The sequence below is a fragment of the Aedes aegypti genome, chromosome 2, assembly GCF_002204515.2.
Source record: "Aedes aegypti strain LVP_AGWG chromosome 2, AaegL5.0 Primary Assembly, whole genome shotgun sequence".
Lineage (NCBI taxonomy): Eukaryota > Metazoa > Arthropoda > Insecta > Diptera > Culicidae > Aedes > Aedes aegypti.
The window spans coordinates 146714259-146724634 of record NC_035108.1 but is presented as its reverse complement, the minus strand read 5'-3'; positions in this window follow the sequence as shown (position 1 = coordinate 146724634).

Sequence of the window (10376 nt, the reverse complement as noted above, 5' to 3'; positions counted from 1 at the left end):
TAGATTAGTAGAATTGTTGAATTATGAACATGGAAAAATTGCATGCAAGCTGTGGGTACAAGTACACAACATAAACGATAACTGGCCAGCAGGCGTATTACACGCAACAGGGTGTAACAACCTCCAACCCACTATTGAGAAAATTGGGAAGGAGAGGAAAAACAGACAAGAAGGCCAAATTCTAGAATCGCCATCACTTCACTCTGAAACAGGCGTTCGTGTGCTCAAGTTCATTCCTCAAATTCGTTAATTGCGTCAATGAGTCCTCCGTGGCGTATGGGTAACGCGCCCTAACTAGAGATCAGGGAGTCGTGAGTTCGATTCTCACCGAGAAGACGTGTAACTTTTTCGCAAAACTTCGCATCATTTTGTCCATTTAATCCAATTGCAAAGTATATGTAATGTTTAGTTTTTCGGTAATTGTCAAAATTCCACTCGGCTGGTTAACCGTAAACCACGTCAATCTTACCCAAATAAAACCCAAGCTTTCCGTCAAGTTTAATCTTTCAATCCACCCATTTCAATAGCCCTAGCCAGGTGACGCTACACTGCACACTGTAGACGCGTAGCCCCTCAGCTTACCCAGTAGCAAGCCTACCCTGAGACCCAGCTCGAGGGGTCTCTAGTTACTGAGAGATTGCCCGGTTCATTTATTAGTTACAACTTAATAAGCAAACTTCGAATATCTAATTCTTGCACTAGGTACAAATGATAAAAAAACGATCTCTTGGGCATTCAATGATCAACATCAACATTTGTAACTTTATCGATATGAATTGAATAGACATAACTTAATCCGGAGGGAGCGTAGAGCTAAAAAGAAGAAGAACACACAATAGAATAACAATTTCATTCATTAGAAGCTGCTCCAATATGTATGAAAGATACCACTTACTAATGTAAATATTTGATAATCAGCATGACGGATAATAAGGGTTTTTAATATAAGTTGTACAGTGCAGTCTTCAAAATTGCCTTTGCATTTCGTTGCTTTGATGTATAAAACAAGGAGAAAGAGAATGCACGATCCTTATTTTCCAATCCAACAAGGCTTTGATTTGCTCCATTCATTTCGGTGAAAATACTGCATCATTTATTTGAATCATTTGTGGCTCCTTCGACTTAGCGCACTAGGCTGCAGGAGGATAACAAACATTTTTGGTAGGCTTAGCAACCAAGAATGTTTTCTTTTCATTGCAAGGTCAAAAAGTGCTTGTCAATACCTATCCAGTTGATGAGTCGGCGCAATGTCTTTCTTATGATTCCATAAGACTGGGTGCCAAACCAAAGCAATTAAAATGATTGACAATCTGATCTGCAATGTTTTTAAGGCTCAAGAATCCATCATTCAATCATCAGCAATCATCAAAAACGAAAAAGCAGTTTTTTCGTTCAAATTTAAAGAAATCTTCATGAAAATCTATCAATGCAATCCAGATAGCAAGTGTAATGCAATGATAGATTTTCTCGAGCATCGCATAAATGTTGAGCAAAAAACTGGTTTTGAATATTTGTAAAACAATGGTGGTTATTTTCCTCTTAAACATATACAGCGGGGATTCGCTGGTTGGGACACGACTGCCTTCCATCCATTTTTCATGTCTTCTACAAAGTTGTCAAACATTTTAAAACGCGTGTTTTTGCTGAACATCGCAACTCTCTATCTCTTAGAGTAAAAGAATTATCAGTCGAATTTATTTTAATAAGGCTTATTTGTTTGATAGTAAAAACCCATGCAAAGACGCTTATAGACAAAAGTTTTTATCAAATGCTAAAAGGGGAGATATGGTACTTTCATGACTTGTAAGAGTTGTCTGCGCCATTTTGCGCCGAAGCCAGTTATAGAGGCCTAAACTACCCCTTGAAATAAGAGTAATTCATGAATAACTTTGTAACTTCTAAAGATAGAGTGATGATATGTTCAGCAAAAACACAGGTTTTTTCATGACAAACAACATTGTAGAAAACACAAAAAATGTTTAAAATCTTGGAAAAATGTTATGATAAAAAGTATGATTTTTAGGGGTCATTCACATACAACGGCATATATCTCAAAAAGTATAAGAGATAGAAAAATCATGTCTTCGACAAAGTTGTTTCAAATCGCCAATTCTACAACTTTGCCGAAGACATCATATGTCTATCTAAATGTTTTGAAAGAATAGTTTTTCTATCTCACTGCTAGGTGGATTGATCACAAAACTTTTTTCGTCAAAAGTTGCGCTTTAATATACCAAGAAACTTCTCCGAACAAACTATATCGTTAAAATCAGCAGTTTGGGCGCTATTCAAAAAGCGCGTGTGAAATCGAGAAAATAAAACACAGTGCAATCCATTCCCCAGAATGTCCCAAAAGTGTGTAAGGTGCATATCATATGAACCGTTCAACACCTTGAAATGTATAAAGTTATGACAATTATGAGTGCCAAAAACTTTTCGGTGAAACAGACCACTTTTGAAAACGGGATATTCAGTGAACTGGCCGCAGAACTGATGTTCGGGGAAGAGACATTGGGGTACTGATATTAGTGAGAAATTAGCAAAACCCTAATATACCCCAAATTAGCTGGTAGATGTACGAGAAATTCTGTTAAATAAGATATTCTTATAAAGAATAGCTCGTGGTAAAAAGAAATGCAATTTTCTCAAAGTTAAAAATAGCTAAAACAGCTTAGAATATTGTATCAATGTATCAATCAAATCTCGCAAGAGATGTAGAATAACAATGTTGCGCTCCGTGCCCTAGCAAAAAGCTTAAAATGAGGCGGTACTTTTATCAATTTAGTTGTTGTTTGATGAGGGGGACTTTAACCCGAGGGTCATTCGTCCCTTAAATATCAATTTTGTGCTCTTGAAGATGTGAACGAGGGCACTAGTAGACTATTGTGATGGCCATCTATGGATTATGAGATGTTTCATCATAAATTAATTGATCAAAATCGACAAGAAAAATAATTCTAGGGAATGATACTTTCTGACGAATGGAGATTGAAACGAGGAAGCAGCACTTCGACGAACATCTGAAGAGTGCTAAGAGCGCTGGCAATGAAGGAAACCAGGCCCTACTTTGATGGGGGTTGAGGATGCCATTCGCCAGCTCAAGAACAATAAAGCTACCGGTAAGGATGGTATCGGAGCTGAAAAATAAAAATGAGCTCGGAGAGGTTGACCATTCGTTTGCACTGACTGATATGCACAATCTGGAATCTGAAACAGAACTGCTACCGGAGGAATGGAAGGAAGAGGTAATATGCCCCATCTACAAGAAGGGCGACAAGTTAGATTGTGAAACTTTCGAGCAATCACCATTCTAAATGGGGTCTACAAAAGTCTTATCCAAGATCTTCTTCCGTCGTCTGTCAACGAGTTTGTGGGGAGTTATCAAGCCGGTTTCGTTGACGGCCGATTGATAACGGATCAGATCTTTGCTGTACGGCAAATCCTCCAAAAATGTCGTGAATACCATGTCCCAACGCATCACCTTTTCATCAATTTCAAGGCAGCATACGATAGTTTCGACCGCGTAGAGCTATGGAAAATCATAGACGAGAACAGCATTTCCGGGAAGCTCACGAGACTGATAAGAGCGACGATGGAAGGTGTGCAAAATTGTGAGAAGGTTTCAGGCGAACACTCCAGTTCGTTTGGATCCCGCCAAGGACGACGACAAGGTGATGGACTCTCGTGCCTGTTGTTCAATATTGCGCTTAAAGGTGCTATGCGGAGAGCTGGGCTCAACAGCCGGGGTACGATTTTTACGTGATCCAGTCAATTTGTTTGCTTCGCGGATGACATGGACATAGTTGACCAAACATTTGAAAAGGTTAGCGTTAGCGTTAGCGTAGTTACGGTATACTTCGTAGATTGGATACTAGCAACATTTATGTTTCTTTTTGATAATCTCATTCGGATTGCTTTCAAGAACAAGGATGGGGAATATTCCTTGATCCAATCTAAAACAAGAAGACCAAAACCATAAATATTGCTATTCCTGGCCACGCCCATCTTTACCGTATCTTGGGATAGGGGAAGGAAATGTTGATGTAGCACTTACTTAATGAGAGGCCACCGACTCAGCGACACACTCATAAGTGCTACGGAGGTGGGGGTTGGGAGAGGAAAAACAAGTCAGGATTCGCTTTGAAAGCTAGCGATAGACCCATGGCATTTATTGTTTAAGCGTTTTGAATTTAATCTTTTGAATGCCGGCAATCAAAGAGAACATATTTGTCGTATTTAAGATATATGGTTAATTAGATTCCGCATAGTTTTTTTTCGTTTTAAATGATTATGTTTGCGACGAATCAAGTTTGTGTATCTGCTTATTAATGATTTAAAAGCAGAACCGATCCCTCAAAGGTCATCGGAGGAAAAGAATAGAAGACAACAGGAAAAAATAGAAAACCGCTACGCGTAAGATCTACAAACCTAGTGTTTTTTAAACTATTCGGAAATTGAACATTAGAAACAAAAAAAAACGTATCTAACTTATTTTGAAGAAATGGCGGAAATTCTAAAAATAAAAAAAATGAAAAGCGCGCCACTTTATGTTTAAACTAAAAAAACTCAAAAACGGAGAAAATGTGGAAATAGTGGCAAATTCAAAACATATTTCCACCCACACGCGAACCATTCGATTATCCGTGATCCCGAACCGACGACAAAAAAAAAAAAAAACAAATCGTTCCCGCGGCACTTATCAAAATTCAACTATTGCAAACAACATTCTGATAATAATTTGGAACAAACTCACCGGATCTCCCAATTGGGTATAGCTGGTAAGATGACCAATCCATTTACAACAGTAGTTCGTATTACCACGTACGCCATCCGTTAGGCTCAGGTAGCATTATTTCCCTAGCAAGAAACCGAACCGGCACACGACAACACATTGCTTCTCCGGAAACCGATCTACTCGTCTTTCAAAGCTTAAATTGCACCGATAACACCATTCACTACAAATCACACTCATGTAGCTTGACCAAACATTTGAAATGGTGGCCTGAAACGCGAGGCAGCAAAAGTTGGACTGGTGGTGTATGCGACCAAGACAAAGTACATGCTGGGGCCGAGCGCGACAGGGCTCGCCTAGGTAGCAGTGTTACGATAGACGGGGATACGTTCGACGTGGTCGACGAGTTCGTCTACCTTGGATCCTTGTTGACGGCTGAGAATAACGTTAGCCGTGAAATACGAAGGCGCGTCATCAGTGGAAGTCGGGCCTACTATATGCTCCACAAGAAGCTGCGGTCAAAATAGATTCACATCCACACTCAATGTACCATGTACAAAACGCTCAGAAGGCTGGTAGTCCTCTACGGGCATGAAACATGGACGATGATCTAGGAGGACTTGCAAGTACTTGGTTGGAGTCTTCGAACGTCGGGTGCTTAGGATGATCTTTGCCGGTGTGCATGAAAACGGTGTGTGGCGGCGAAGAATAAATCACGAGCTCGTCCAACTCAGTACTTAGAAGGTGGCCATTTTTACGATACGGATACGATGGCAAGGCATGTTGGAGAAATGCCGGACAGCGAACCTGCAAAGATGGTGTTTGCTTCGAAGCCAGTTGGTACAAGAATACGTGGAGCGCAGCGAGCTAGGTGGGCGGATCAAGTGCACATCGAATTTGTGACCGTAGGGCAGAACTAATAGATAGAAAGATGCCGCCACGAACCAAATATTGTGGCGTGAAATTGTTCATTCCATGTTATCTGTTTACATGTTAACTAAATACAGCCAAACCTCTTTTTACGCTCACTTCTTTTACGCCCCCTCTTATTACGCTCCAAAAAATCCAACTCACGATTCTGCCTGATAATGTCCCACGAGAATCAATGTAGTATGCGTATTTCTGGAACGGAGTTTTTGAACGACGTGTGCTTAGGACGATCTTTGGCAGAGTATGTGAGAACGGCGTATGGAGGAGAAGAATGAACCACGAGCTTGCGCAACTCTACGGTAAACCCAGTATCCAGAAAGTTGCCAAAGCTGGAATGATACGATGGGCGGGACACGTTGTGAGAATGCCGGACAACAATCTCGCAAAAATGGTGTTCACATCGAATCCGGCTCGTACAAGACGAAGAGGAGCGCAACGAGCTAGGTGGTTTGACCAAGTGGAGCAGGATCTTGGAAGTGTAGGGCGATCGAGAAACTGGAGGTTAGCAGCCATGGATTGAGTTTATTAGCGTAACATTGTGACGCAGGTCATGTCTTGAAGGACGTAGCGCCATCAAAAGTAAAAGTATGCTTACAACGTTGGGTCAAAGGCATACACTCCCGTGCAAAAGTTTGGGTTCACCCCCTAAAAAACATACACAAGTGTTCTGTCCATATCTCTGTGATTACACGTCCAATTAAAACTCTTTAAGCCGCATTCGAAAGGCAAAGAGTTATTCTTACTTCGTATGTATTTTTCCAAAAACATTTTTTGATTTTTTTTAACTAAATTTTTACTAAAAGTTGTTACATTTTTCAAAAAACACACTGAAAAATCATATCTAATTTCCTTAGCATTGGATCGACCAAAATGTTGAATCAAAGTGTCAATAGAATCGTAATCTTATATTCTTTGAAGAGACCCCACGAAATTTTGGCGGAAAAATCTGGAAAGTATTCAAAATCAATGAAACAGCCAGTCAAGTTATCGTGCAAAACTTTGGGTCCACCCCTCAGTATGATGCAAATCGTGCAAAAGTTTGGGTTCACCGCACATCACTTTTGTCAATATCTCTGCCATTTTTCAACCGATTTCAATAGTTTAAAGCTTTTTTGAGCGCAAATAATGGCGCGTACATGATTGGTTTTAGATTTCACAGATTTAAGTAAGTTCAGGTGTACCCAAACTTTTGCACGATACACCATACTGAGGGGTGAACCCAAATTTTTGCACGATGACTTGACTGACTGTTTCATTGATTTTGAATACTTTCAAGATTTTTCCGCCAAAATTCCGTGGGGTCTCTTCGAAGAATATTAGATTACGATTCTAAAGACACATTGATTTAAAATTTTGGTCGATCCAATGCTGAGGAAATTAGATATGATTTTTCAGTGTGTTTTTTGAATAATGTCACAACTTTAAGTAAAAACTTAGTATAAAAAGTTCAAAGAATGTTTTTGGAAAAATACATACGAAGTAAGAATAACTCTTTGCCTTTCGGATGCGACTTCGAGAGTTTCAATTAGACGTGTAATCACAGAGATATATACTGAACACTTTTGCATGTTTTTAAGGGGGTGAACCCAAACTTATGCACGGGAGTGGATGTAAAATTTGTCGATTCTGCATTTAGGGTAGAAGTACCAATTATGGCAATAATGGGAACAATAAGAGATTTTTCTTATTGTTTCACTAGACTATAATGGCTTATATTCACAGGAATGATTAAACTATTTGTTTTTGATGGTAACTAAACCTTGAAAAGAACATTCGTGCAATAGGCTTCAAAAAATGAACATTTGAAAATATTGCCTCACATATATGTCACCTTCTTAGCAGTTGGCTAAGGGACCTCCGTTACGAAATGTATGTTTTCATCCGGATAAACTGTTTCAACCGATGAATGTATGTTGCCTAGTGAGAACAAATGAATAAATTTAGCTGGTATGCTATCAATTTTACTGTTTTAAGTTGGAAATCGTGTTATTTCCACTATGTCGATAACTGGTACAAGGAGTGTATGAGAGCCCAATTATGGCAATACTCTGGAGGCGGATTGTTTACATTTTTTGATCAGTGAAATAAAAGAAGTAAAACTATTTTACGTGTGACTTCCACGACGGGATGGTTCTGTAAGGCATTATCTTTATGTTTTGTTCTCAATTACTAAGATTTTTCAATCACACGTTCGAAAACGTTCGCGAGCGGAAGATGCTAATTTCATGGTAGAGAGGGGTTATCAGCGACACTCAATTTTTGAATTTTCCCTCTTTTTTCGTTAAAAATTGGCACTGGAAAGGTAATGTGAGATCATTAATGCTGTTTTGTATCATAATTTGCATTTACACTACATTTTGACTTCTTTTTCGAAAATTAATTTTCTCCCATGAACCTATTGCCAAAAAAATGATTTAACATCTATTTAACCCAAAATTTTTGGAAAATTTTATGAGCGATATCTTCATTACATATTAGCGTTGCATTATCATTCGCTCTTCATGGCGTTTGAGTTCATTTCGTGCAAATATTCGATAGTCCATAATTGGTACACTTTTATGTCGAATGCTAGGAACGCTATTGCCATAATTGGTACAAAGACAACGCTTTTTAAAATCCATTTTTAGAACCTTAAAGTCAATTTAGTACTAAAAATGTTTAAATCAACAGATTCGCAAGGCTTTAAACTAGTAATTGACACCAACAATGCTTGCGTTTTAGAAACGCGGTTACAACTTGATTTTTATCACTACTGTTTACATATTGCATCCATAATTGGTACACCTACCCTATTGGGTAAAGAGTTAGTTTCCTTAAGCGAAACGTGAGAGGAAACAGTTGAAGCGTGAGGAAGACAAGTAGAAGAAATTAACCCAACGTGAGAAACGATCGATGAAGAATCAAACCAAGTTGGCACAAAGTGACAAGAAAAAAGACAAACGCGAGCAAGAAGAGCAAAGCAGAATATCAATGCGTGAAAGAGAAAAGTAAAGACAATTAGCGGAACGTGCGAGGAAGAACTGCAGCACAAAAATATAACAAAAAAGAGAAATGAGCTAGCAAAATCAAGCAGTTTGCAAAGACGAAAAAATCATATCTTGATGATGATGATACAAAGTGAAAAGTATAAAAAATGTTGTTAAAAATCTGTTACTAAATTATAGCAAATTAAGAACAAAGCCACATTGATAACAAAATTATTTCAACTTCTGCAAGCAAGTTTGAAACAGCCTTTGTCATTATAATTGTATGAGTTTCAATTTTGTTATAACTCCTCCCAGCACTCTGCACTCTGAGTTCCATCAAAAATGAAACTTTTTTTTTATATTTGTCAAATTTCGATACACATAATTGAGATATAATTTTGTTGTAATCCACTTGTCCGGTAAGCAATAGTATTGAACAAAATTGGAACATAAAATGTCATACTTCTTAGAAGCGCTTTTATTGAGTCCATAAATATCGGGATGTGTTGCAATGGTGCTTACGTCAATTAAGCGATCGTTGCATAGTAAAGGAAGCATCCGATGACGGTGACGGAAGTGATTAATTAGTTATTTATGTAATTAAATGGCTCACATAGGAGATGGAGACGAAAAATTGAAGAAGAAAATGCTCTGCAAGTGAATGAATCGATCCCATCAGGCAACCTTAATTGGAAAGAGCGTTATTGACTTTTCCGATGCGCTAGTTGTTGAAAGCTCATTCTATTTCGTCTACTGTTTGATTTCTTGAATTCTTTACGATCTTTAACATCTTTACAATTATCCGCACCCGTTTAACAAACGGTGAATTGTACAATACCTAATTAGGTAAACATTTCTTCAGAGATTCAATTTGGACTTTACTCAATATTACGATAAAGGTTTCCGTCAGGAAAGAATTTCTCAGAAATGGAATCTATGACAAAAGGTCGAAAGACAAAAGGTCGAAAGGACAGAAGGTCGAAGAACAAAAAAGTCCAAAAAGGTCGAAAATCTATTTTCAAAGAAGGAAAAATTTCCCACGAAGCAAATCATTTTCGACCTTTTGTCCTTTCGACCTTTTGTCTTTCGACCTTTTGTCCTTTCGACGTTTTGTCTTTCGACCTTTTGTCTATAAACCGGTATAGAGCTATACAACACAAAACCAGAGCGAATGCGATCCATGAGGTCATCGAGGTATCCTTGAAAACCAATTTTTTACTGTGTTTCTCTAACTTGTTATCGTGATTAGAGTTACTGTGCTCGTGCTGTAGCCTTAAGTACCGGAGCCTCATTGCTTGCAAGCGTACGGGTGAGATCTTTTTTGGTGCGCTTCATGTTTCTTCAGATGTGTCTCAATGCGGTCTCATGCGCTCCGTCTCATGTATTGTTTAAAAGTCAGCGCAATAATTGAACTGATGACAAATTTTTTTTAAAGAGGATCGAAATTGTAACTTTTGGATAGCGAGTTTTTGACCATATCATGTAGAACAGTGCTTCCCAACTTTTTTCAATTTTCACCCTGTTGAGACCAATAGTTGTCTAAAATCGACCCCTTGATATTTTAATTTATTTTAATCAAATATGTACATTTTGAAATATCGTAACCCCCAATTATTAGAAATAATTTACTGGACTGCAATTTATAATCGCGATTTTCACAATATTTTGCGTGCATTACAGGCTACTGAATCAGTTTTCGATACAAGTTCAGCTCAGTTTAAACGATTTTAATGTAATATATGCAAATG